Source organism: Euprymna scolopes, chromosome 5, assembly GCF_053919585.1.
Source record: "Euprymna scolopes isolate OS-2025 chromosome 5, ASM5391958v1, whole genome shotgun sequence".
In the NCBI taxonomy this organism is placed as follows: domain Eukaryota; kingdom Metazoa; phylum Mollusca; class Cephalopoda; order Sepiida; family Sepiolidae; genus Euprymna; species Euprymna scolopes.
The window spans coordinates 27,490,540-27,515,814 of NC_136486.1; the positions used below are offsets into that span (position 1 = coordinate 27,490,540).

At 37.1% G+C, this 25,275-nt stretch overlaps 1 long non-coding RNA gene across 3 annotated transcripts in view; it reads left to right on the forward strand.

Annotated features, from left to right (window-relative positions):
- Positions 1 to 24,078, forward strand: part of LOC145276753 (uncharacterized) — a 135,059-nt gene extending 110,981 nt beyond the window's left edge. For all 3 annotated transcript variants that reach the window (XR_013868006.1, XR_013868008.1, XR_013868007.1), the window contains exon 3: positions 23,842 to 24,078. This is a non-coding gene — a long non-coding RNA (uncharacterized LOC145276753). The remainder of the gene's footprint in view (positions 1 to 23,841) is intronic.
- Positions 24,079 to 25,275: the final 1,197 nt, after the last annotated feature.

A 25,275-nucleotide genomic window follows, 5' to 3' on the forward strand; every position in this document is an offset into this window, starting at 1 on the left:
ACACAAGAACTTGAATGTCTACTAGACACTGTCCTCGAGTGTCTAAGGTCTCTCTGTATTCCCCCCCCCCAAAAAAAAACAAAAAAAGATAAAAGTATGTTTTTGTAAACCGCAACACCACATCTGCTCTCCCCCTCTCCACCGCCTCGCCTCTAAATGTAAACACAGAATTTTTGTGAAATGTTAAATCTGCTCGATAATTGTCAGCGTGTTACTCATGGAAAAACAATTAAACTGCAAAAAAAAAAAAACTGATTTTTTATATATCAATCAAAAAGCATTAAAGACTATGTAAAACAAAATGTGAACGACATTTTTTTAAAAAGTTTCTTGTTATTTGTAATGTCTGCTAAAGGTTCCGCCACAATGCGATAAATCATTTTACTACGCTTGTACGCACAAGAATGCATCATGTACGAAAACACTACTATGTAGCGTAAACGAAGGCAGTAAAATGGTGTAAAATAGTCCCAGTAAATTTGCGATGGAAACGGTTCTCATATTCTTTTTAAGCACACCGAAATCTACAAAAAAAAAAAAAAAAAAAAAAAAACTTTCTATAAGAACGTGAGACGGGGTTTAAAGTAAAATAATACCAAAAAATACTAAAAAGGTATACCAAATTGACTTGTCGTGTGCGCTTACATTGTGGCTTATATTTTGCTATGCCGGTCATTTTTTCATTTGTGAGCAATCTCATATAAACCACCTGGCGGCAAATAACCATTTTCTCGAGTCAAACAGAGGTGAAAGAAATCAAAATTCAACTCTTTTTCCATGAAAATATATAGCAGAGACTTTGATTCCGAGCTGAGTCGAACATAAACACAATCAATTTACACATGGAATTCTTTTGTTTGTATTGGATTCGGCGGAGAATTAATCCTATTCATTTGTTTGCTCTCTAAGACCGGTGCTTGTATCCACAAACTAGTAAGATGCGATTCCAGCGCCTCCTACGAAATTTTTTATTAATTTATGTTTGAATTTGTCATATATATATATATATATATATATATATATATATATATATATATATATATATATATATATATATATGGTATGAAATTATGGTACTTGTACAGTTTAATCAAGAAATTAAAAAATGAAAATAAAAAAAGGTTATATTGTACGTATCTGTTTTGGACTGAAGATCTCTGAACAAAAAATTTCATCTAATTTGATCGAGTAGTTTTTATTTTACAGCAGAAAAACATGTTTATATGAGAGCGCGTTGAAATCAGCCATTACGAAATTTGTTGAACTCGCCAAAGGGAGATAACTCCAGTTAAAGCGCTGACACTCCCTCCCCATCTTTAATACTAGCTTTTCTTCCTAAAAATCGAACCTTTTGCTCGGTATCATAACAAATCGTTTTTTCGTTGTAAAATAAAAACTACTTCATCAAATTAAGTGAATTTTTTTTTCAGAGAACTTCAGACTATAACGAGTACGTACAATATAACTTTTTTCAATATTTTCATTTTTTTAATGTCTTAACTAAACTGTATAAGCTCCGAAATTATTAGGTAAAAGTACAGAATAGTCTCATAAAAAATGTAATCCCCCTCCCCACCTCCCAAAAAAATTCATGAAATTTATCGTTATTTTATGTTTCCAATGTGATTCTTCCCCCACCGCCCATCCAAAAAATTGAATTTGCCATGTTTTGCCGCCTTCCCTTCCCACCTGAATCACCAAACTTGAAAAAATGCTTGGGGTGACATATCTCGTTAAACGCTAGGTGGCCAAAAAGAGGGTGCTCATTTTACATTAAAATTATATAGGAAAGTGATCCCCCACTCTATCATGTGAAATTTTATTTTATTTATTATTTTTTTTTAATTTCTTTTTTTTTATATATATTATTTATAAAGGCCGTTTTAACGTATTAGGCAAAAAAAAAAGAAAAAAAAATAGATAATTTTTTTAGGGGTTAAATGACGCTGGGTACCGTCCCAAAAATTTACCGAAAAATATACCCTCCCCCCCCCCTTAATTCGGCAGGTATCCATTTTAGGTTGCAAAATAGGCTTGCACAACGAAAAAGCAAAAATGTTAAATAAGTAATTCATTTTACCAAATTTCCACGACTAACGATCACTACGATATTGTCCCATTGACTATTGTACGCTCATTAGTGGTCTCCGAGCCTTTATAAGTGGTGACACTTTTGTAAAATAAATCTATCTATCTATATATATATATATACTTTTTTTATTCAATTTTCACCCCAAACAAGGTACAGGGCCACTTTGAAGTAGGGGGCTACTATCGGGCACATAATTTGCAGGCACACTATGAAGGGAGATGAGTAGCAAGACGCTTGTTCACATTGCACTTGAACTTCTGCATATCAGTACAGTTTGGAAAGCAGAATCCCGGAAGGGAGTTCCAAAGACTTGTAGTTCTGGGAAAGAAACTAATGGAGTAAAAGGCTTTCTTACACCTTGGGATCTTTACTGTAAAGGGGTGGGACTTAGTTGCTAGTCGGGTTTGTCGGGGGTAGTCACGTCGAGGAGGTACAAGTGCTTCTAGTTCGTCAGAGCATTTACCATTAAAGTATTTGTAGAACAGGCAGAGGGATGCAACATTTCGTCGATGGGACAGAGGCTGAAGCCTAGATGACAGTTCAGGACCTATCAGGTTAGCAACTCACTTTTGAACCCTGTTCAGGAGTGAGAGACAAGCAGCAGATACACCAGCCCAAATGTGACAGCAGTTCTCCATACATGAGCGAATGGTGGCCTTATAGAGGTACAGGATACTTTCAGGCATAAGTAATTTTCTAGCACGGTAGAGGGAGCCAACCTTCCTTGCAGCAGCCTTGGCAATGCTCTCAATGTATCTATTCCAGTTCATATTCCCTGTAAACGATAGGCCGAGGAGTTTAAAAGAAGTACTTTCAGATAATGTGTTCTTGGCCATTGCTATTGGTGGTAGAGAAGGTTTCTTGTAGTTATTGAAAGAAACAAGCTTGGTCTTGGCAGCATTGAATGTGACCATCCATTTTTGCCCCATTCCACTACAGATTGGAAGTCATCCTCTAGTGTTTCTGCCATGTCCTTAGATATGTGTTCATGTGTTTTCCCCTCATGCCTGTTATAGAGAGTGGTGTCATTGCCAAATATACCCATCTCAGAAACAATTTTATCAGGGAGGTCATTTATGAATATCAAGAACAATAAAGGTCCAAGGATAGACACCTGAGGTACTCCCGCATTTATATCATATTGTTTAGATGTACGACCGTCGAGGACAACTTGGATTTTTCTCTTACTTAAGAAGGATTTAATTACATTATGTATTCTTTCAGTGATACCATATGATCTAATTTTCCTTAGAAGACCATCGTGCCATACCCTGTCAAAAGCCTTAGATATATCAAGAGCTACCGATCTACCTTTCCCTGTTTTGTCCAGTGAATGATATATGTACAGAGACTACAGTTAAGATATCTGCTGTTGAATGGGCTTGCCTAGATCCATATTGTTTGTCGGTCAGGAGTTTAGCAGCTGCTAGGTGTTGGACTAGGGCTTGATTTACTAAGGACTCAAATATTTTTTGGCAAAAAGTGAGAGGAGGTTAATGGGGTGATAATTTAGTGGGTCAGTTCTTTCATCAGTATTCTTGAAGACTGGTACCACAGAAGCGGTTTTCCAGCAGTTGGAATAGCAAGATTCGTTAATACATTTATTGTAAAGTTTGGAGAGAACTGGAGCAACCTCAGCAGAGCATTTTTTTAATAGCACAGCCGGGATGAGGTCGGGTCCATATGCTTTTGAGGTGTCTAGGTTTTTTATGATACTATGTACCTGAGAGAAGGTGATTATCAAATCATCTAGTGTGGCGTCTGTCCGCAAACGAAAGTCGGGTAGACAGTAGTGTGCCGGGTCCAGTGTGGAGTTTGAGGCAAACAGACTGGCAAGCAGATTAGCCTTCTCGGTTGCCATGCAAGCAACCTCATGATTGTTTGATAGTGGGGGAATCGTTGACTGCCCATTTTCCAGAAATCATGAGTTCCTAATTTCTGCGCTTCGATGTGCTTTCTTGTGGTTTCAGTGTAATCCGTCTTAGCTGTCGCTATTACTCTCTTACAATTACTTCTAGCTTCTATATACTTCTGTCTATATAAAAGTGAACGTGTCTGTGTGTGTACATTTTCCAACGCAATAACTCTGTCAATTTTCAGTCTACAGACTCGAAATTTGATACACAGTAGGTACAGGCAAAAATGGGGGGATCTAGTTTTGAAAGCCGATTTATCATAATTTTTTTTGTAGGTTTCCGACTACTTTTTGATTGCATTTGAAAGATTAGAGACTCAAGTTAATTTCTAAAGGAAAAAAATATTTGTATGCGTGAGAAAAAAAGTTATGAAAATGTTTTCATGGCGAGCTAACCAAATTCAGCTAAATTTTGAAGTTAAATAAATTCATTGTAAAAATCCTTTAAAAGATAAATATTAATTTTCTGGGTCTATTTCAAAGATAATTAGTAAAGTCCTAAGATATTGAATTAAATAAAACAAAAACACCTTGTTTATACAAAATACAGCTTAATATGCCCTCAAAAAACAAGTAATTATGCCGTTTGGCAAAACGCAACTGATTGCTCGAGCCTTTTCTAGACTAACACAAAAACATGCGTTCACATCTCAAGCTATATTATTTGTCATATACATACGCGCACACATCCACACACGTACACATATTCACGTTCGCGTACATACACTCACATTCACGTGTATATACACACACGCTAACGTATGCACATGTAAGCACAGATGGACGACGTCACTTGCTTTTCAAAGGAAATCCACACATGCGCAAAAGACCACCAGAAACAAGTATAAAAGCAAGAGACAAGCTGTTTCCAGCCCTTTTCGACTTAGCTCTCGAGCTGAGCGGTTGTCGGACCATTCGCCCCCCCCTTCCGGGGCGCCCGCGCGCATCAGGTCCTCTGCTACTATGTAGGGGGCACGAGCTAACAGACAGTATGTACACTTTCTATGCTTTCTCTCTCCATGAACTGGATTGACATTCTCACTCTCTCTCTCTCTTGTTCTTTCTACGTGCCGGACGGCCATTTCTCGTTCCACTATATTAGTCACTTCTTTTCCCACGCGCAAACAAACGATAGTGACCCGAACGTGAGATGAACACACATTTCCTTTTTCCTTCTATACTACCAATCCCGCAACAAACGATGGTTACACCCGTGTGGACATGAACACGTGTTGTATCTAAAATATTCATTCTTTCAACAGTAAATAAACGACATTTATCTTATCCATGAATTGAGTTTTCGTTTCCTTCAATTCCATTCGTTTCATTATTTTTCTTTTGTAACAGGATTGGGATTTATATATCCTAGTCCTCTACATGATAAAAGTTTGTAAACACGAATGTACGGAAGCCCAAAATTTCAGCCAATCAAAACACTGTTTCAAAATGAAGTCATGGTAGTAAAAGGAGGTAGGGGTGTCAGATTTCTGTTTTTTTCCTCCCAGACGTGCATCCATACATTCCTATTCTGAACGTTTGTCTCAATTTTTATCATTTTTTAATTTAATTATTTTTTATGTTCCTGCTTTTAAATTAATTTTTTTTTTAATTATTATTCGAGATTATATAAAAATTATGCTACGCTGAAAGTTTCACATTGTTGTGAGCAAGGAAATTATTAAAATCTTGCATATAAAAATTATGCGAAATCTGTAATTACAAAAAAAAAGTAGAAATATTTTTGCTATTATAATTTTCTTTTGCATGAAAATATTAAATAAACAATTCTTAATTCAATGGTAATATCGCTATTTCGAGAAATTAATTTTTCTTCGAGTTATATCGAATTCATTAATACAAACTTTAGGGCTTTTTTCGTAATGTTCCTGTAAAAATTATTTTATTTTTTTGTATTGTTACAAATTACGATGCTTTATTTATATAAAAAAAAGCACAAATAAATTCTTGCGTTTTTTATTTACTACTGAAAACTATAACTTTAGTAAAGGTATTTATTGTTTAAACAAAATAATACCTTTCCACTCAGATTCAAATAAAAATAATAGGTTCATTATATTCCGTGATCATTATTTGATAAATACTGAAAATTTCATTAAAATTGGTTAATTCTCTGATTTTTGGTGAATTTTTAAGTAAAGGGAGGGGTCAAACTGCTTAAACATTTTGAGCATCGGCATTCATTTTGCCCGTACCTAATATACAGGGTACTGAGATTTGGGAAAATCTTTGTAATCCGTTTTCGGCCAGATTTTTGGCTGTTAAAGGGTCAAAGTTCAACGATTTGACCTTTGATAACTCTTCCAAACTCCTCTGCCAATTTTGGGTATAAACACTTGAAATTTTAGATATAGGTTCCTTGGACATGGATCTAATTTAATAACTTGATTTGAGCCCAAAACAATAAATGTTAAGGGGTTATAATAGGAGTCAAAATTGAAAAAAATTTGACCTCTGCGGTCTCTACCAAATTACTCAGAAAATTTCTGGTCTAAACATTTGAAATTTTACATAAAGGGTATTCAGAGACAGGGCAAACTTTTTAATCGGTTTGGGTCGAAAATTTGAGCTACCAATATATACATGTATGTATGTATGTTTGCATGTCTGCCTAAAATTTTCAACAGAGGCAACGAATTTTCACAAGATCAGTATCGTTTTGAAGCTCGACCCTTCAGACGACAAATACCGAAAAATTGGCTTAAAACATTTCTTCACCCTCAACTGGCCACTTTTCAACAGGGAGGGGGTCGTTTTTTTTTTCGCTGGTATTTTCGAAAGTCATCCCCTCTTTTTGATTGTCTTAGCCGTAATGTAAACCTACGTCACTTACGGTTTGGACATGGTCGTAACAGCAAAGACGTCACGTTTGTTTGTTTTCACGTTCTTTTCCTCCTTCGCGGTACGGATTCGAGCCTTCCTTCCTACTACCACTTTTTTTTTTTTTTTGCTCAACACACACCTCCAAACACCCGGGCAACTCTGGGAACCCATGCTTCAGTAAATAAATAAACGTAAATTAGTTTCATTTTCTTTTGTTAGCATAAATGCCAAAACTCGAACCTAGGGGAGATAACCAGCATAAACTTTTTTCGCTTAATAGCAACTAAATCATGTTTAAGAAACATTAAATGTATAAATTTTATAAAGAATGTTTTATTTCTTAATCATTTTAATAAATATTAAACAATAAGGTTATAAAATTTAAAACTAAAAATGAATAAAATGTAAAAAAGGGGGTGGGGCTAATTGATTTTTTTTTTTTACTAATTATGTCAGGGAGATAACTTATACACTAAGAAAAACAAAACATTTTTTATAATGTGGGACAAATTGAACAATGAAACAATTTCAAGTAAAAAATCATGACGGTAAAACTTGCGGAGAACGCTCTGTTTTACGGTTGTTTCAAAAATGGAACGAAATTAAGCTTTGTTTTACTTTGGCACTCCCGTTATTTCTGCGAGACGGTGAAGTGGCGGTGTATGTGAAAAAATCCTCCCCGGCAAAGTTTTAAACGTCAATGTTGTTTTGTTTTCAATAAAAAACGATTTTTTATTTTATTTTATTTTATTTATTTATTTGCCCCCTCCCCACCCACAATCACATTACAAACTTTCTTTGAACTTTATCGATCTTTTATAATATAAATTTTTTTTAATTTATTTAACCCCCAATTTTTTTTTTGGGGGGGGGGGTCCTCCGCATTTCTCATGTATTAAACATCATAAACAAATAAATAAATAAATAAATAAATAATAATAATAAAACAACAACAAAAACGGGGAATTGTGCATAAAACCAGATCCTAACTTTCAAACATGCCGGAAGCTGGCACCGCGTTCGTCAGTTAAGGTATAAAACGAATACAATACAATACTTCCGCTAATCTTCAAAATTTCTTACTTATATATTTGTACGAAATATTAAGAATTTTTTGTTAATATATTTTTCAAACTATAAGTGTTTTTGTTTTTTTTTTTGTTTTTTTTTCAAATACAATGGCGCTTATGTCAGCGGAACCTTTAATCTAAGGGAGATAACTAACATAGCAAAAATAAGCATGTTTTGCAAGATAGAATTTGGGACGCTGAAATAATCAGTAGGACAATAAAAGAATGTTAAATACAAAAAAAAAAAAAAAAAAAAAAATGATTACACGATTACATTAACCGAGTCCGGAAATTGCTGAAGCGTGTGCCAGAATTTTGGGGGAATTTTTGACACCCCTAACAAAAAACTGCGAATAAAGTATAAAAAAAAAAAAAATAAATAAACTCGTAATTTCTCTTTTTAAAGTGGGTCGTTTATTTTCTTTATGGAATATACTTCCAAAATAAACTATTGAAGTCGTTTAAAAAATAATAGAAATATTATTTTTTTTATTTTTTTTCAAAAAACAGTGTTTACAAAGTGCCGGCGCGCCTTCATGCAGCCATTTTGTTTTCGTAATGAAATCAATTGAATTTTACGAGTTAATTTTTTTTTTTTTTTTTAATTTTTTCATTTTAAAAATCTATCAATATTTTTCTATTGGTTCAATTTATACGATATTTTCAGATTCAATGTGAAATTTTATGCTCTTTCCAATAAACCGAATATAATATTCTAGACAAGGTTTTTTTTTTAATTTACCCACCCCCCATTTTGAAATGTCTATTAAAATGAAAATAATTAATTTTCTCACCTCAAATTTATATATCACAAATTGAAGATAAAAGATCAATAAATAAAATAAGCTAATTTAAAACAAAACAACAAAAAAAATACAGTTATTGGCAAATTTACTTGTAAAGTCCAAAGTTAAAACCCCCTTTTTTTTTTAAACGACGTTGATTTTTTTTTAAATGAAATCTTATAATCTTCTTATATTGCACAGAAAGTTTCATTTTATTACGAAAATTATTTCCATTTTATTCAATGTGTTTTTTTTGTTTTTTTTAGATATTAAAAAAAAAAAATTCACTCCATAAAGTGGAAATAAAATATATTTAATCAAAAACTTATGTATTTCTTTGAGAAAAGAAAAAAAAAATTCTTTGACTGTTTTTTTTTTTTTTAAGGCAAAAACTTATAAGTTAAACGTGACTAGTTTTCAGCTATGGAGCCACAAATTTCTTCAAGCGCAAAGCTAGATGGCTAACGTGAACGTGTGGTTTTAACGTCCTTCTGTTCATCCGTAGTTCAAAACAAAATGAATCACCAGTTCAACATTTGTCTAAACACCGTAATAATGTTTACGTAATGGCGGGGTTTTCAAATACTTGTTTAAAAAAATTCTTTTATTTAAAAAGTACATGGAATTTAAAATATAAATATGGATAAATTCTTAACAATGAAGAATGGAACTACCCATTGAATAGTATTTTTTTATAGTTAAGTGATTTTTTGGCATTTATATATTGACCTGAAAATAAAAGAACTCTTCTTTTTCTTCCCTACCCCGAATTATCTCCCCTGTTTCTCTCTCCTCCTGGGAGACAGTAGTAGCAGCGATCGGCCATCTTTCTTTCCCGGCGCTCTTTTTAGCTGAATAAAGCTCTATACAAGCTATATAAATCTTCAGTCTCATTTAGTCATACATCTACACAATTTATTCAGCTAAAAAAGTAAAAGATGGAAAAATATCTGAAACCAGACCGACTAGATGTGGACGCCAGTAAATCGGATGCGGCAGACACATGGCGTCACTGGAAAAAATCTTTTCACATCTTTTTTGACGCTGTCGACGAAACGCAGCAGACTTCTCTAACAGACAGACAAAAACTATGTTTACTAATTTACCTTGTTTCTACAACTATATTCAAATATATATCGGACATGGACGATTACAACACTGCTATGGATACTCTCGAAGCTGTGTTCGTGCAGCCTAAAAATACTATATTCTGCAGACATTTACTGGCTACTCGTCGTCAACAAATGGACAAAAGTGTAGACCAATATTTACAGGCCCTTAATAAACTCGCCAAGGACTGCGAGTTCCAAGCCGTCACAGCTACTCAGGCGAGGGATAACTACGTCAGAGATGCCTTCATCAATGGAATTTCTTCCAATCATATACGACAGAGACTCCTGGAGAACAAGAATCTGGAAATGGCGCAAAAGCAATTAGACTCTTACTCCCTACAGAACTCTCTGAATGCATCTGCCTCCACTGTCCGGACCGAAGTTACAGAGAGTGATGACCAGTCTGAGTGTGATGAGGGACGCACTATAGCTGCTGCCTCGGGACAAAAATGCTTCTTCTGTGGGAACCCGAGACACGATAGATTTAGGTGCTCTGCCCAAAGTTCCGTTTGCAAGAATTGCAACAAGAAAAGACATTTTGCTTGTGTCTGCCGGTCCCCTACAGCAGCCGCTATAAATCACGGTGAGTTGATTCTTGCTTCTATTCCATCTTACAATTTTACAGAGAGTCTATCTCACTCATCGTTGTGTGGTAAAATTAAGGGCAAGTCTGTTAATATACTCATTGATATGGGAAGCTCGGAAAACTTCATTCATCTTGATAAGGTGAAAAGGCTGAGACTGTCGACCATGGCAAGTTCGAGAAAAATTTTTATGGCTAGCAGTTTGCATTCGTCCTCTACTCTCGGGCATTGCATAGTATCCCACAATCTTGGCGGAAGAAAATATGATGATGTCAAACTAGCTGTTATGGTCGACTTATGCTATGACGTCATCCTCGGACATAATTTCCTACGCCAACACTCTTCTGTGAAAATACCTTTTGGAGGACCGCTCCCCCTTCTTATGATTTGTGGATTGACAGCAATTAATAATATCCCTTATCCTTCTCTGTTTACGACCCTAACCCCTGACTGTCGTCCAATAGCAGTAAAATCAAGGAGGCACAGCCTACCAGATGCTTAATTTATCAAATCTGAAATATTGCGCATGCTGAAGGAAGGGATTATCGAACCCTCTCAGTCTCCATGGCGAGCTCAAACGCTTGTGATATCCCCTGATAACCACAAGAAGAGACTCGTAGTAGATTATTCCCAGACAATAAACAGATTTACTCTTCTGGACGTTTATCCCCTACCTCGGATAGAGGACATGGTAAATGAGATTGCTGGTTATAAAGTATTTAGCACTCTGGATTTAAACAGTGCGTATCACCAGGTTGCCATCAGACCAGAAGAAAGAAAATATACTGCATTCGAAGCTGCAGGGAGCCTCTACCAATTTTGTCAGATACCTTTTGGAGTAACCAATGGGGTAGCTAGCTTCCAGCGAGTTATGAATGATATAATCAAGCAAGAAGACCTCAAAGGAACTCATGCCTACATTGACAATGTCACTATCTGTGGCCAAAACCAGGCAGAACATGATAACCATCTGAAGCAGTTCATGAATAGTGTGAATAAGTACGGTTTGACACTGAATAAAAACAAATGCCATTATTTGCTTAGCTCTGTGAATCTGCTCGGATATACAATAAGCAGTGGTTCAGTAAGACCCGACCCCGACAGACTCAAGGGATTGGTGGACCTCCCTCTACCTCTAGACCATACTTCTCTTCGGCAAGCTATGGGTATGTTTTCCCACTACTCCAGGTGGATCTCAAACTTTTCAGAAAAACTACATCCTTTAACTAGGGTCACCCACTTTCCCCTCAACGAGGAACAAACGGATGCCTTCAAGCATCTGAAGAAAGAAATTGCAAAAGCATCCCTGGTAGCCATAGACTCAACTCTACCATTTGAGGTCGAAACAGATGCTTCAGAACATGCCATCGCCGCCTCGCTCACCCAAAATGGTCGTCCTGTGGCTTTCTTTTCTAGAAATTTAACGTCTGCTGAACAGAAACACTCTTCAGTTGAAAAAGAAGCCTATGCTATCGTAGAAGCCATTCGAAAATGGCGACACCTACTATTTGGAAAGCATTTTAAACTTGTCACGGATCAAAAATCTGTTTCTTTTATGTTCAACCCCAAAAGCAAGAGCAAAATAAAAAATGAGAAGATCACAAGATGGACGCTAGAACTCACCTGCTTCAGCTACGACATAACTTATTGTCCAGGAAAACAAAATGTAGTTGCAAATGCTCTATCTCGAATTTGCTCAGCCACAATTTCTATCGAGAAACTATATGCTCTGCACAGAGATTTGTGTTACCCTGGAGTAACCCGAATGGTGCACTTTGTTAGAAGCAAGAATATGCCATACTCCATAGATGATGTAAGAGCGGTAACCAGATCATGCCAGATCTGTTCTGAGATAAAGCCTAGATTTGTTAAAACTCCGCCTCAAACGCTCATTAAGACAAGTCAACACTTTGAGAGGTTAAGTATAGACTTTAAGGGACCTTTGCCAACAAATTCTCGAAATCGATTTTTGCTAACTGTAGTAGACGAATACTCCCATTTCCCTTTTGCTTACCCTTGTGCAGATGTCTCGGCAGCAACTGTCAAGAAACACCTTACCAGTCTATTTTCGGAAATCCTTCATACATACATTCAGATCGAGGCACCGCTTTCATGTCCGATGAACTCAAGGAATTCCTTCTCTCTCGGCGCATTGCTACCAGTCGAACAACTGCATTTAATCCACAAGGCAACGGCCAAGTGGAGAGATATAACGGAATCATCTGGCAAACAGTTAGCCTCGCTCTACGATCGAACAATCTCCCCATAACAAGCTGGGAAAAGGTGCTAGATGTAGTACTACACTGCATACGCTCATTGCTCTCTACCGCCTCCAACTGCACCCCTCATGAACGTCTGTTTAATTTCCAAAGGAAATCTGCGTCTGGCAATTCTATACCAACTTGGTTAGCCAAATCAAAATCTATGCTCCTGAGACGCCATGTACGCAGAAGTAAATATGAACCTTTAGTTGAGACAGTGGAAATTCTGGATGTCAATCCGAACTATGCGTATGTGCGACTTAATAATGGGCGAGAAACGACAGTGTCACTACGCCATATTGCACCACTTGGTGACGAAAAAAACTATTCACAGCCTGAACTTGCTGCTACGGAGGACCCTATCAAGTCTAGCCTTGATCATCCTCCTCCACCAAGCGTCACTAAAGACTCTGCTATTAATACTCTGGCAGACAGCGAAAATTATGCCCCTGAAACTGGCACTCCTACATCTCCTCGCCACTGACATTTGGATGATTTGCAAAGAACTTTCCTTGAAGACGCTGATGCATTAAATCCCAGACGCTCGTCTCGAGTTCGTCACAAATCTCCATATTTAGCTGAAAATTACTGTTGTAGAACCAATAGTAATACCCCCATCCAGTCTTCCTCCTACTCCTCTCCCATAACCCTACTTCCGGTTTCGGGCTCACCGCCAAGCAGTTCCGGTTTGTAAGACTAGAAAATAAACGCGTTTCATTCCAGTCTCTCAGCGTTCTAGTAAATCACTAATCATCAGCCCATGTAAATAATACAACATGGTGTTAGAAGTGGTTAAATGTAACTAGATATCTACGGTTATAGTAGAGAAAAAATTTAAACAAAAAGGAAAAGAAAAAAAAACGAAAACCAATCAACCCATCAGTCCACGTGCAAACGCGACGCAGGAACTCAAAAACGTTGTATCATCACGGTGTAAAGTGAACTAACGAAATACACGCGCCAACTGAATAACTCAACAACAAGGAAATAAACGAAGTCACAGACTGAGGAATAAAAGAAATAAAAAACACAAATAAAGACAAGACACGACACAAGGTAGGCGATTCGCTATTGTTATTATTTTTTATAAAAGCAAACAAATACCGTACGCCAATCAGACACTTAAAAAAAAAAAAAAAAGAAAGGAAGAATACAGTTAAAAAAAAAAAAAAAGTAAAGACAAGACACGACACAAGGTAGGCGATTCGTTATTGTTATTATTTTTTACAAAAGCAAACAAATACCATACGCCAATCAGACACTTTTATAAATAAAAAAAAAAAATTCTTATTTCTTCAGGTGCTAATTCCTTAACAATGGCTTGTCAAATACCACCCCCTTCTATGGATTGGCAGAGTAATAATTTAGCAAAAGATTTCGATAGATTCGTTCGACAGGTCATGTTGCACTTTAACGGACCCCTCAAGGATGTAAGTGAGGACGTAAAAGTTAATTATCTGTTATTGTGGTCAGGGATTGAAGGACAGGATCTGAGTGACACATTTCAGTTTGAGGAAAGTGAAACACGTAATGTAGAAAATTATATTAAGAAATTTCGTGCATATATAGAGCTGTTATATTCCTAAATACTTAGGAAATAAAGACAAACGTGAGTTACACCGAGTGGTATGTGTAATGGGGTTTATTTATAATACAGAAACGTAAGGCGGCTCGCCTAAGGTAAATAGAAGTACATAGTAACAAGTATGGGGAAGAAAGTCTGATAATCAACACGTAAGACTATCCGTCTTACTGCGACTGCTTGTCTGCCCCTGTCTGCCAAACAGTCCAATATATATATACAGTTTGTAACCGGTGTATAGCCAGTTATGTTCCTTCACAACACCTCCCCCTGAAGCTGAAATCTTCCTGATTTTAGCTTAAATACCTCTTCCTTTTAGGGTCAGGGCTTAATCTCCTGGTAACTTTTCTCTTTCTTGCGCTTTTCCTTCTGGTCAGCGTTACCCGGGGTAAAGGTTTCTGTCCAGCCCGTATGGTCGGTTCAGGCGAAATATTCATTGTTTGCGGTACACACGCTGGTTTTGGTATATCAAAAATATCGCACAATGTTTCCATTGGTGTCTCTTCCACATTTGGAGACAGTCTGGGACGTATTTGATTTCTGTGTCTTTTGCAGACAAAACTTAATCCTTGGATGGTATAGACCATGCTCCCAATCCTTTTTTTGATAATACCTTCAACCCACTGATTTCGTCCATTTTGAAAATTTTTGAAATATACATTTTCACCTGGGGAGAAGCACTTGGTATTAAGGTTTTCTTTTTTGAAAACTTTCTTTTTCTCTGGTAGCAGCCTATCGAAGACAGATCTTATCTTTCTTGCAAACATTAGCTCAGCCGGGGAAGAATTGACATTATTATTAGGATTTGGTGTCACCCTGTAAATTGCTAAAAATGTTTGAATACATTGTTCGTCTGTGTCCGTAGTAAGATTTTTCTTAAGTGCCCTTTTAAACGTATCTACAAATTTTTCGGCCAACCCATTCGATCGTGGATGGTACACAGGTGTTGTCATATGTAGAATATTTAGTGAGTCACAGAATTCTTTGAATTCATGAGCAGTAAATGCTGTTCCATTATCGCTCACTAAGGTTTTTGGCACTCCAAAACGGCTAAAAATTTCATTAAGCGCACTCACAGTGTTTTTTGCTGTTGGATGTCTAAACTTAAATATTTCTGGCCATTTTGAAAAAGAATCTACAATAATCAAGTAAAAATAACCATTTATAGGTCCCGCATAATCAATATGCAGACGTGACCAGGGTAGGTCCGTCTTTGGCCATGGCGTCGTTTTTACTGGAGGATCTCGAGCTGCTAATTGACATCCTCTGCATGTCTTGACACATTTTTCAACTTCCTTGTCCATACCAGGCCAGTACACATATCCTCTCATAAGGGATTTCATTCTCGAAATGCCCGGATGACCTGTATGAAATTCCTTCAGAATTTTCCTCTGTAACGTTAGTGGAATTACGATCCTCTCACCATACATGAGCACATCTTCACAGATGGAAAAAGGCGTTGTTTGATCTACCTTTTTATTTTTTTTTATCCATCCCAATTGATTTTTCATTTTCTTAATGAAAATGTCATTTACTGCCTCTTTTTTTATTTTTTCGAAAGTTACCGGAAGTTCACGTATCATATTACACATAGAACTTGTACATTCACTTTCGTCTTTAAGCGCAGCAATTACCGTTTCTTCGAAACTTTCGCTTCTTTTAGGGATCAACCGTGATAATGCATCTGCGTGTCCTAACTTTTTTTGAGGATACATGTTCCATCTTAAACTGATAGTTTAAGAGGGTTACAGCCCATCGCTGTAATCGATTCGCAGTATGTGTGGGAATGCCTTTCTTTGATCCAAATATGGTAAGTAGGGGTTTATGGTCGGTTTGCAAAATAAAAGATCGTCCATGGAGAAATCGATTGTACTTTGTAATTCCAAATATTATCGACAGCGCCTCTTTTTCAATTTGGCTGTAATTTTTCTCCGCTGCAACCAACGTTCTTGAAGCATGGGCGATAGCTTTTGTCCTACCATCCTCATACTTGTGAAGTAATACAGCGCCAACACCGTAATCACTGGCGTCTGTTGCTAGTATTAGTTCCTTTTCTGGATTGAAATGTGCCAATGCTAAGTCTGACAGTAGACATCTTTTGATATTTTGGAAAGCAGATTCACATTCCTTATTCCAGTTCCATTTAACACCCTTTTTCAGTAACTCGTTAAGAGGAGCTCTTAAATTATGTATGTTAGGGATGTAAATTGCATAGTATTGAACTAATCCCAAAAACGATTTTAATTTTGTCACTGAATCTGGAGCAGGCATCTTTTCAATTGCTTCAGTCCTTTGTGGATCCGGTCTTCGACCCTCTTTGTCGATTATTTGACCTAGATATTTAATTTTTTTCATAAAAAAATCGCATTTTTCTGGGCTCAATTTAAAACCAAATTCCTGTATTCTTTTGAATACTTCTTTTACATGCTTCTTATGATCTTGCAAATTTTCACTTTTAATTAGGATATCGTCAAGGTAGGCCATTGAAAATTCCAACCCTGCCAGCATCGTGTCCATAATTTGCTGGAAAATAGCAGGAGCAACCTTTAATCCAAAAGGAAGCCTCTTTAGCTTAAAAATGCCCTTATGAGTATTTATGCCTAAGTATTTGGAGCATTCATCGCTGATCTTAATTTGCAAGTAAGCATCTGAGAGGTCTATCTTAGAAAAAATTTTTCCTCCGTTAAGCTTAGAGAACAGATCTTCTGCGGACGGAAGGGGATAATTATGGTCCAATAGACAGTCATTTAAACCCGTTGAAAAATCTCCACAGACCCTTATTCTGTTATTTTTTTTCTTTACATACACGGTTGGACTTGCCCAATCTGTGTGGTTAACTTTTTCAATGACTTCCAGTTGTTGAAGTCTATCCAACTCTTTTTCGATTGCGTCCATCGCTGAAAAAGGCACATTCCTTTTAGGTTTGAATACTGGAGTGGCATTTTTCTTTAATTCAAATTTTGCCTCTGTCTTAATACAGAGTCCTAGTCCTTCGGCAAAAACATTGGGAAATTCAGTTTTCAAATCCTTCAGGAAGTCTTCCCTTTGGTTTGCTTTTTCTGCAGTTAAAACGTTACAAAACGAATTTATGGGTTTCTCCCATAAATTAAACAGGACAATCCAATCTACCCCAAACAGGCATGTATTCTTTCCTGGTACGACGTACACTTTGGATTTATGAGTCTGGTTAGCGAATGTCACTTTGCATTTTAATTCTCCCTTGAACTCTAATCTTTTGCCGCACACACTTCTCGCCGTCTTTCTGGTTTTCGTTAATTCAGGTCGACCTATCCTTTTCCATATATCTTCATTTATAATACTAATATCTGCACCGCTATCCAGAAGCAATGTAACCAGATGTCCATTTATCCGAACATCAACATATTTCCGTCTTTCGCAGCTTTTTTCTTTATTCATGCGAAGCGTATTTACATTATCGGTCCCTTGTCTTTTCTTCTGGGCACAGTATGTTCCCTTGTGACCTCTGAGACCACATTCATAACATATTTTGTTCCTAAACCAGCAGGTCTTATTGTTGTGTCTTAAACTACCACAACATTTACACTTTAGCTTTGGGTCTTTGTATCCTTTAAGGATCCTGTGTTCTTGGAACCTGGACTTTCTTGTGGTCCCTTGCCTTTTTACTTGCTGCACCTTAAAAATATTTTTCTCTTCAATGCGAGTGTTGTCTTTCTTTATGTTAATCAGACGTTGACACTCTTCAGTGACTTTTTGCAATGTTATGTTAGGATCCGCCTCCATAATTGTTAGGATCCGTGAACGTATATCTTTGTCCCTTGGTGCTGTGAGACCTTGTACAAAGATTAAACATTTAAATTGGTCTGCGGAAATTTCATTCAATTTAAATGATTCGCATAAACAGTTCACAGTGCAAGCATATTCTAGATAGTCTTCAGCTTCTGCCTTCTGAATGTTCAAACATTTGTATCTAGAGTGAAATAGGCTATCCCTTTTATCAAATATTTTCGACAAGGTACTAATTGTTTCCTCGAACGAAACCTCCTCCGGTTTTTTTGGTAGAATTAGATTTGCATACTTGGTGTTTTCATCAGTACCCAGTTTTTGTAGTAGCAGGGTAACTTTTTCCTCATCGGTCCAGTCTAAACATCTTTTCGTAAAAATTGTTTCGTATCTTCTGTAGTATGCAGGGAAAGTAACACCAGTATCCGGGGAGTAACGAAATTCCGTTAGTGAATTTGAAATACCCTCGGCAGAAAAATTAGTCTTCTTCCCGGTCGACGTTAGAATTAGCTTTTCTAAATTCTTTTGCTGTGTCGACATTTGTCGTTGTAGTATGTTTGTTTGTTCTTGTTGTGCCTCTAAAGTTTTTTGTGTTCTTTCTTGTTGTTGTTGCAGCTGTTGCTGTAGCTGTTGTTGTTGAATTTGTTGTTGTTGTTGTTGTTGCGCTAAAAATTGTTGAGTCATTTTTGTCTGTTCCTGGATGCTAAGGGCTAGAGCCTTAGTTAACTCTGCTAATTGTTCCATGTTAGCTTCTAGTACAAAAATGTCTTTTCGAATTCTACACAATAATTCCAAAGAAAAATCGTAAATTTACGTATATCGTAAATTAGTAGCAATATGCAGACACAACACGTTTCAACAAAGTTCATCCATAGTAATTCAACAGGCTTTGTAAAATAATTCTTTTTTTTTTTTTTTTTTTTTTTTTTTTTTTCAACAACGTAAGTTCATACACAAAATATTTCTTACTTCCCACGACAAATAGTTCCAATTATTTATATAAAGGCAATAACAAACAATTAATTTTCCAAAAAAAAAAAAAAATATATGGCTGCCGTTCCCACGTGGCATAAAATGGTACAATAGTCGTTGTATTTATATTTTTTCTTTCGAAACTCGTAATCCTTTAGTGTAGTTTCGAATTCAACTTGCGACCATTTTTTTTTTTTTTTTTTTTTTTTTTTACTTGTCAAAATAAATATAAATTCCACTTTACCTTGAACATGTTTCTATAATTTCTTGTGAGTTCTTTACGAAGAAAAATCCGTACTTTTCGCTACTTTAGGTAGGAAAAATTTTTAAATTCATTGACGCACGTGGTCAAAAATCCTTGTGTAGTTTGTTTTTTTCGTAAAACAAAAAATCCTTGCATTGTACACAGTCCTTGGTACGGTAATTTATCTCTGTTAAGAGAAAGAACATCCTTTCGTCGCCATTGTTATATTCCTAAATACTTAGGAAATAAAGACAAACGTGAGTTACACCGAGTGGTATGTGTAATGGGGTTTATTTATAATACAGAAACGTAAGGCGGCTCGCCTAAGGTAAATAGAAGTACATAGTAACAAGTATGGGGAAGAAAGTCTGATAATCAACACGTAAGACTATCCGTCTTACTGCGACTGCTTGTCTGCCCCTGTCTGCCAAACAGTCCAATATATATATACAGTTTGTAACCGGTGTATAGTCAGTTATGTTCCTTCACAACAAGAGCCAAGATCAAACTTCCGCGTCTCGAGGTATCAGCTTCTACAGTGTCGACAACAACCTGATGAACCAGCCCACGCATTTCTTAAACGATTAAGGCAGATATTGAAACAATGCGAGTACGAGTCCCCCGTTGAAAAAACTCTTCTGGTAGATATTTTCATTTTTGGACTGAACAATAAGTCCACACAAAAATCCTTACTTAAGGAAGGATATAATCTCAACATCGCAGAAGCACTACATGTTGCAGAGACAGAAGAAGCAACATTGAAACAGGTAGAGGCAAAACAAAACACGCATAGTGTCCCACAATTTTCCGAGGAAAAACCACAAGATGCCCATGCAATAAAGGCTGGGAAAGAATATTATAACAAATGCTATTTTTGTGGGAAAAGCCATTACAGAGGCGAATGCCCAGCAAAAGGGAGAACTTGTGGGAAGTGCAGGAAGACGGGACATTTTGCAGTCGCTTGCCACACCAGAGACACAAAAAATTCAACTTGGAAACAAGACAGGCCCCCAAGAGCAACAAGAAACCCAAAAAACAGTAACGCCATAATATTACAATGCAGAGCGATGAGGAAGATGACCACTCACCAACAGAGGTATATTTCCATACCATATCAGGGCCAAAAATAACAAAATCCCATGTCCCAGCAGATGCTAGAGAGGCATATGCAGACTTGAGAATAGGAAACAAAAAATCACAAATAAAAATAAATGCGAAGGTGGACACAGGAGCCATGAGCAACCTTATCCCATGGGAGTGTTACAAACAACTCAAACATGTGCAACTTCTAAACACTCCAATCAAACTATTTGCCTTCGGTGGTGTTCCAAGCGACCAAGTGGGTATATGTCACCTAGGAGTCAGATATGGCGACAAATTTACGAGTGCCAACTTCCACGTGGTAAAAAGCAGGGGACCCGCACTACTTGGCCTCCAGACTTCTAGAAAACTGGGACTAGTTACCCTTAATTTTACAATAGGGACCAATACAGTGGAGCATGACCACACCGATTCAACTGCAGCAACGCATGCAAAACCAGAAGGAGACATGAAAGAAAGAAAGCGCATACTGAGAGAGTTTTCTGACGTGTTCAAGGGCATCGGGTGCCTGCCAGGGGAGTACAGCATTAAGATTGATCCGTCAATACCTCCAGTAATACACTCACCCCGGCGGGTGCCAATAGCTTTAAAAGAGAAATTCAAAGCAGAGCTAGACTCCCTTGTAGCCCAGGATATAATAACTCCCATAACAAAACCGACATCCTGGGTCAACTCCTTTGTGTGTGTCACAAAACCCAATGGATCTGTCAGGCTATGCCTGGATCCTAAAGATCTAAACAAGGCGGTGTTGCGACCACATTTTGTCACACCAACATTTGAGGAAATCATCTCCAGACTCCATGGAGCAAAATAGTTCTCAATAGTCGACGTGAAATCTGACTACTGGAACATGAAACTGGATAAGAAATCAAGAGAACTAACCACTTTCATCACCCGTGAAGGACGCTATATGTTCAAGCGCTTCCCAATGGGAGTTAAGAGCGCACAAGACGAATTTCAGCGAGCTATGTTTGATGCCTTTGGAGACATCAAGAATGTTCTCTCAATATCAGATGACACTGTTATTGTCGGATTTGAGGAGGATGGCAGCGATCATGACAAAGCGCTCAAGGAACTACTAGAAAGAGCTCGGTCTAAGAACTGCAAGTTCAACCCAGACAAATTAGTGGTCCGTGCACAAGAAATTTCTTTTTTTGGACATGTCATATCAAGGGATGGAGTGAAACCAGACCCAAAGAAGATAGAAGCGATCGTTCAGATGAAACCACCAAAAGATGAAAAACAACTAACAAGCTTTCTTGGGCTAGCAAATTACTTGAACAAATTTTCACCACATCTGGCAATGCTGACCAAGCCACTCCGAGACCTTCTGTCGACAAAAACGCAGTTCATCTGGACAGAACAGGAACAGATGGCATTCAACAACATAAAAGAGGAAATAGGAAAAGCAATTGTGCTCAAATATTTTGACCCAAAAGCGCCAATCAGTATACAAGTAGACGCATCATTAGCTGGACTGGGCGCAGCCCTCATTCAAAATGGAATGCCAGTCGCTCTAGCAAGCAAAACCCTGTCAGGGCCAGAAACAAGATACTCCAACATAGAACGTGAAATGCTAGCAGTGGTCTTTGAATTGGAGAAATTTCATCACTATGTATGGGGCCAAGCAGTGACAATACAAACAGACCACAAACCACTAGAATCAATAGCCTTAAAGAATCTGGCTAATGCACCACCAAGGCTAGCAAGAATGTTACTCAAAATCCAGGGCTATGATTTCACAGTTAAATACAATCCAGGAAAGTCTATCCCAATAGCCGACTGCATGTCCAGGGTATCACCAAGACCAGGGGAACCAATCAGAGATGTAGACATCAACATACATCTACTTAATGCACACCTCAATGCATCTCCAACTCGCCTGCAAGATATCAAGGCAGAAACATTCAAGGACCCAGTACTACAAGAGCTCACCAACACCGTTACGTCGGGATGGCCAGCAAATAGATCCAACTGCCATCCTCATATACAAGCTTTCTGGAACTATAGGGACGAAATTGGACTACAGGATGGGATACTCCTTAAAGGCAATAAAATAATTATACCTCTCTCACTTCAATCAGACATCCTACAACAACTACATTCGTCCCACCAAGGGATAGAGAAAACACGTTTACTGGCTCGAACAGCAGTTTTCTGGGTCGGTATCAACAAGGACATAGAAGAACTAATTAGAGACTGTTCTACATGTCAGAAGTACCAACCCAGTATCCTATCAGAAACACTACACCAGCATGAAACACCTTCTTACCCATGGCAGTATATCAGTACAGACATCTTTGCTATGGAAGATAAGGAATTCTTACTAATGGGAGACCATTACAGCCGCAGCCCATTCATACGGCGTCTCCACTCCACCACATCAGCCGCAATAACTCGACAAATGAAACTCCTGTTTGAAGAACGTGGTGTCCCAGTATTGGTATACAGTGACAATGGGCCACAGTATTCCAGTACAGAGTTTGCAGATTTTGCCAAATCCTACAACTTCAAGCACACTACCTCGTCACCACACCATCCCCGGTCAAATGGATTCGCTGAGAGGATGGTGGGTATCTGTAAAAAGCTATTGTTGAAAGCTCGAGAGACAAACACAGACAGCCACTTAGCAATGATGGCTTACAGGGCCACACCGTTATCAGCTCAAATCAAATCCCCAGCAGAGTTACTGAATTGGAGACCCATGAGGACCCCACTGATATCGAAACAACAACTAGGAGATGAACAAACAAAGGTAGAGCTTGAGAAAAACAAAGAAGAAACAAAAAAATGGTACAACCGAAAGAATAGCCACCAACACACAGAGTTACAGACCGGTCAACAGGTTTATGTTCAAGACAAAAGAACCAGACTCTGGGAACCCGGAAAGATTGTACAGATTGCTGATGAGCCAAGGTCATACCAGGTGAAACTTGCAAGTGGTGTAATACATCATAGAAACAGACCAACATTAAGGCCAACAAAGGGCAAGGCAGCCAATATGAAGTGTCAGCACCAACTGAAAACTTGTTGCGGAACACACAGAGTTCCTTATCTTCACAACGCTATTCCAGCACAAAACCCAAGGCAAACCGATGGTCACCTATCAACCATCCCAAGGACACATCCATCAGTTCCATCGACGCCTGCCAAACCACACAGATCAAGCAGGCCGAGCAAACCTATACAGAGACTCGACCTGTGACACATAACAAACGATCTATTACCCCCTCCCATAAACCGTCCCCAGCCCATCACAACCCAATACACTTCTCCTTCAATAGAAAGGGAGATGTTGTAGAACCAATAGTAATACCCCCATCCAGTCTTCCTCCCACTCCTCTCCCATAACCCTACTTCCGGTTTCGGGCTCACCGCCAAGCAGTTCCAGTATGTAAGACTAGAAAATAAACGCGTTTCATTCCAGTCTCTCAGCGTTCTAGTTAATCACTAATCATCAGCACATGTAAATAATACAACAATTACCAGCTTTGAATTTGCTTCTTTTCTCTATTTTCAGTTTGAGCAGAAGCTGTCCGAAAATATGTCCTGGAAGAAACTTGTGATACTGGACTTTCTTAGGCAGCGGAGAATGACCTGAAAATAAAAGAACTCTTCTTTTTCTTCCCTACCCCGAATTACCTCCCCTGTTTCTCTCTCCTTCTGGGAGACAGTAGTAGCAGCGATCGGCCATCTTTCTTTCCCCTTGTTTTTTTGCCGGCGCTCTTTTTAGCTGAATAAAGCTTTATACAAGCTATATAAATCTTCAGTCTCATTTTGTCATACATCTACACAATATATATACATACATATATTTTATCGAAGCAAGTTAAACTAAGTTGATTTTCTTTAAATCTTTTTAAAAGAAAATCGATTTAAAAAAACAAATATTGCATAATTTGCTATTAAACCTGTTTTTTTTTTTTTAATTTGGTCTTTGCTCCTTCAATTGAAAAAAAAATAGGGTTTGAATTACATTTTCCAAGTAGTTATAAGCTTAGAAAGATAGTAAGTTGAATTATTAAAGTTCTTATCACGCATTTTTAATTGCCGCTTCTGATACACCTACTGAAGCAGTTAACGAAAAGGAAATAAGTTAGCAAAGTAACGAACTTAAAATATAACAATGTTAAGTAACAAAATAAACTTATTAATTAACGTACACAAAACAAAAGTAAATTGTTACAATGTAACGATGTTAATTAATTCACAACAAAAATTAAATAAATTTGTTTGAAACGATGGTAATTAATCAAAAACAAAAATTAAATAAACTTGATAATAAACGAAAATAACGACACTTTTTGGAAGGAGATTTTGAAGTATTTAAACAGTCATTTTAATTTTTTAAACGAAAATAAAAAATTTAAAAAATAAGAATTTTTTTTCTTTATTGTAAGAAATTCTGAAGAAATAAGCAAGCTTTTTATTGGACAGTTTCTCCATCCACGGAATTATTTTAACCAATCAAATTGCATGTTATAACTAACTGCCGAAAATGTTTTTGGCGCCAAAATTCCCTTTTCAGACCAAAATCCAAGAAGATGTAGCATTGGAAACATGTGGATTCTCACTCGAATCGAGGCAGCGAGGATACTTTGCTGCTTCGAGACGTTTCACATGCCCAAATGTGGAGCAGAACTTTACTAATACAATTACCAATGCCCTTAAGTAGGGCAAAGTCATATTTCCACGTTTGTACTTGAATTTTTAAATTGTAAAAAAAAAAAAAAAACACTATCGATCTTATTAAATTGTAATGGTAAACAAAGACCATATCCTTTTATCAAAATGTGAATAAATTAATAACTATTATCCGTCTATTTAAATTGTAACTGAAAACAAAAAAATTGTAACTTGCAAAAAAAGAAAAGAAAAAAAAAGTCATTCTTAATTTGTAACTTGAAAAAAAAAGATACATTTTTTTCCTTCCTTCATTATTCTAATTCTTGAA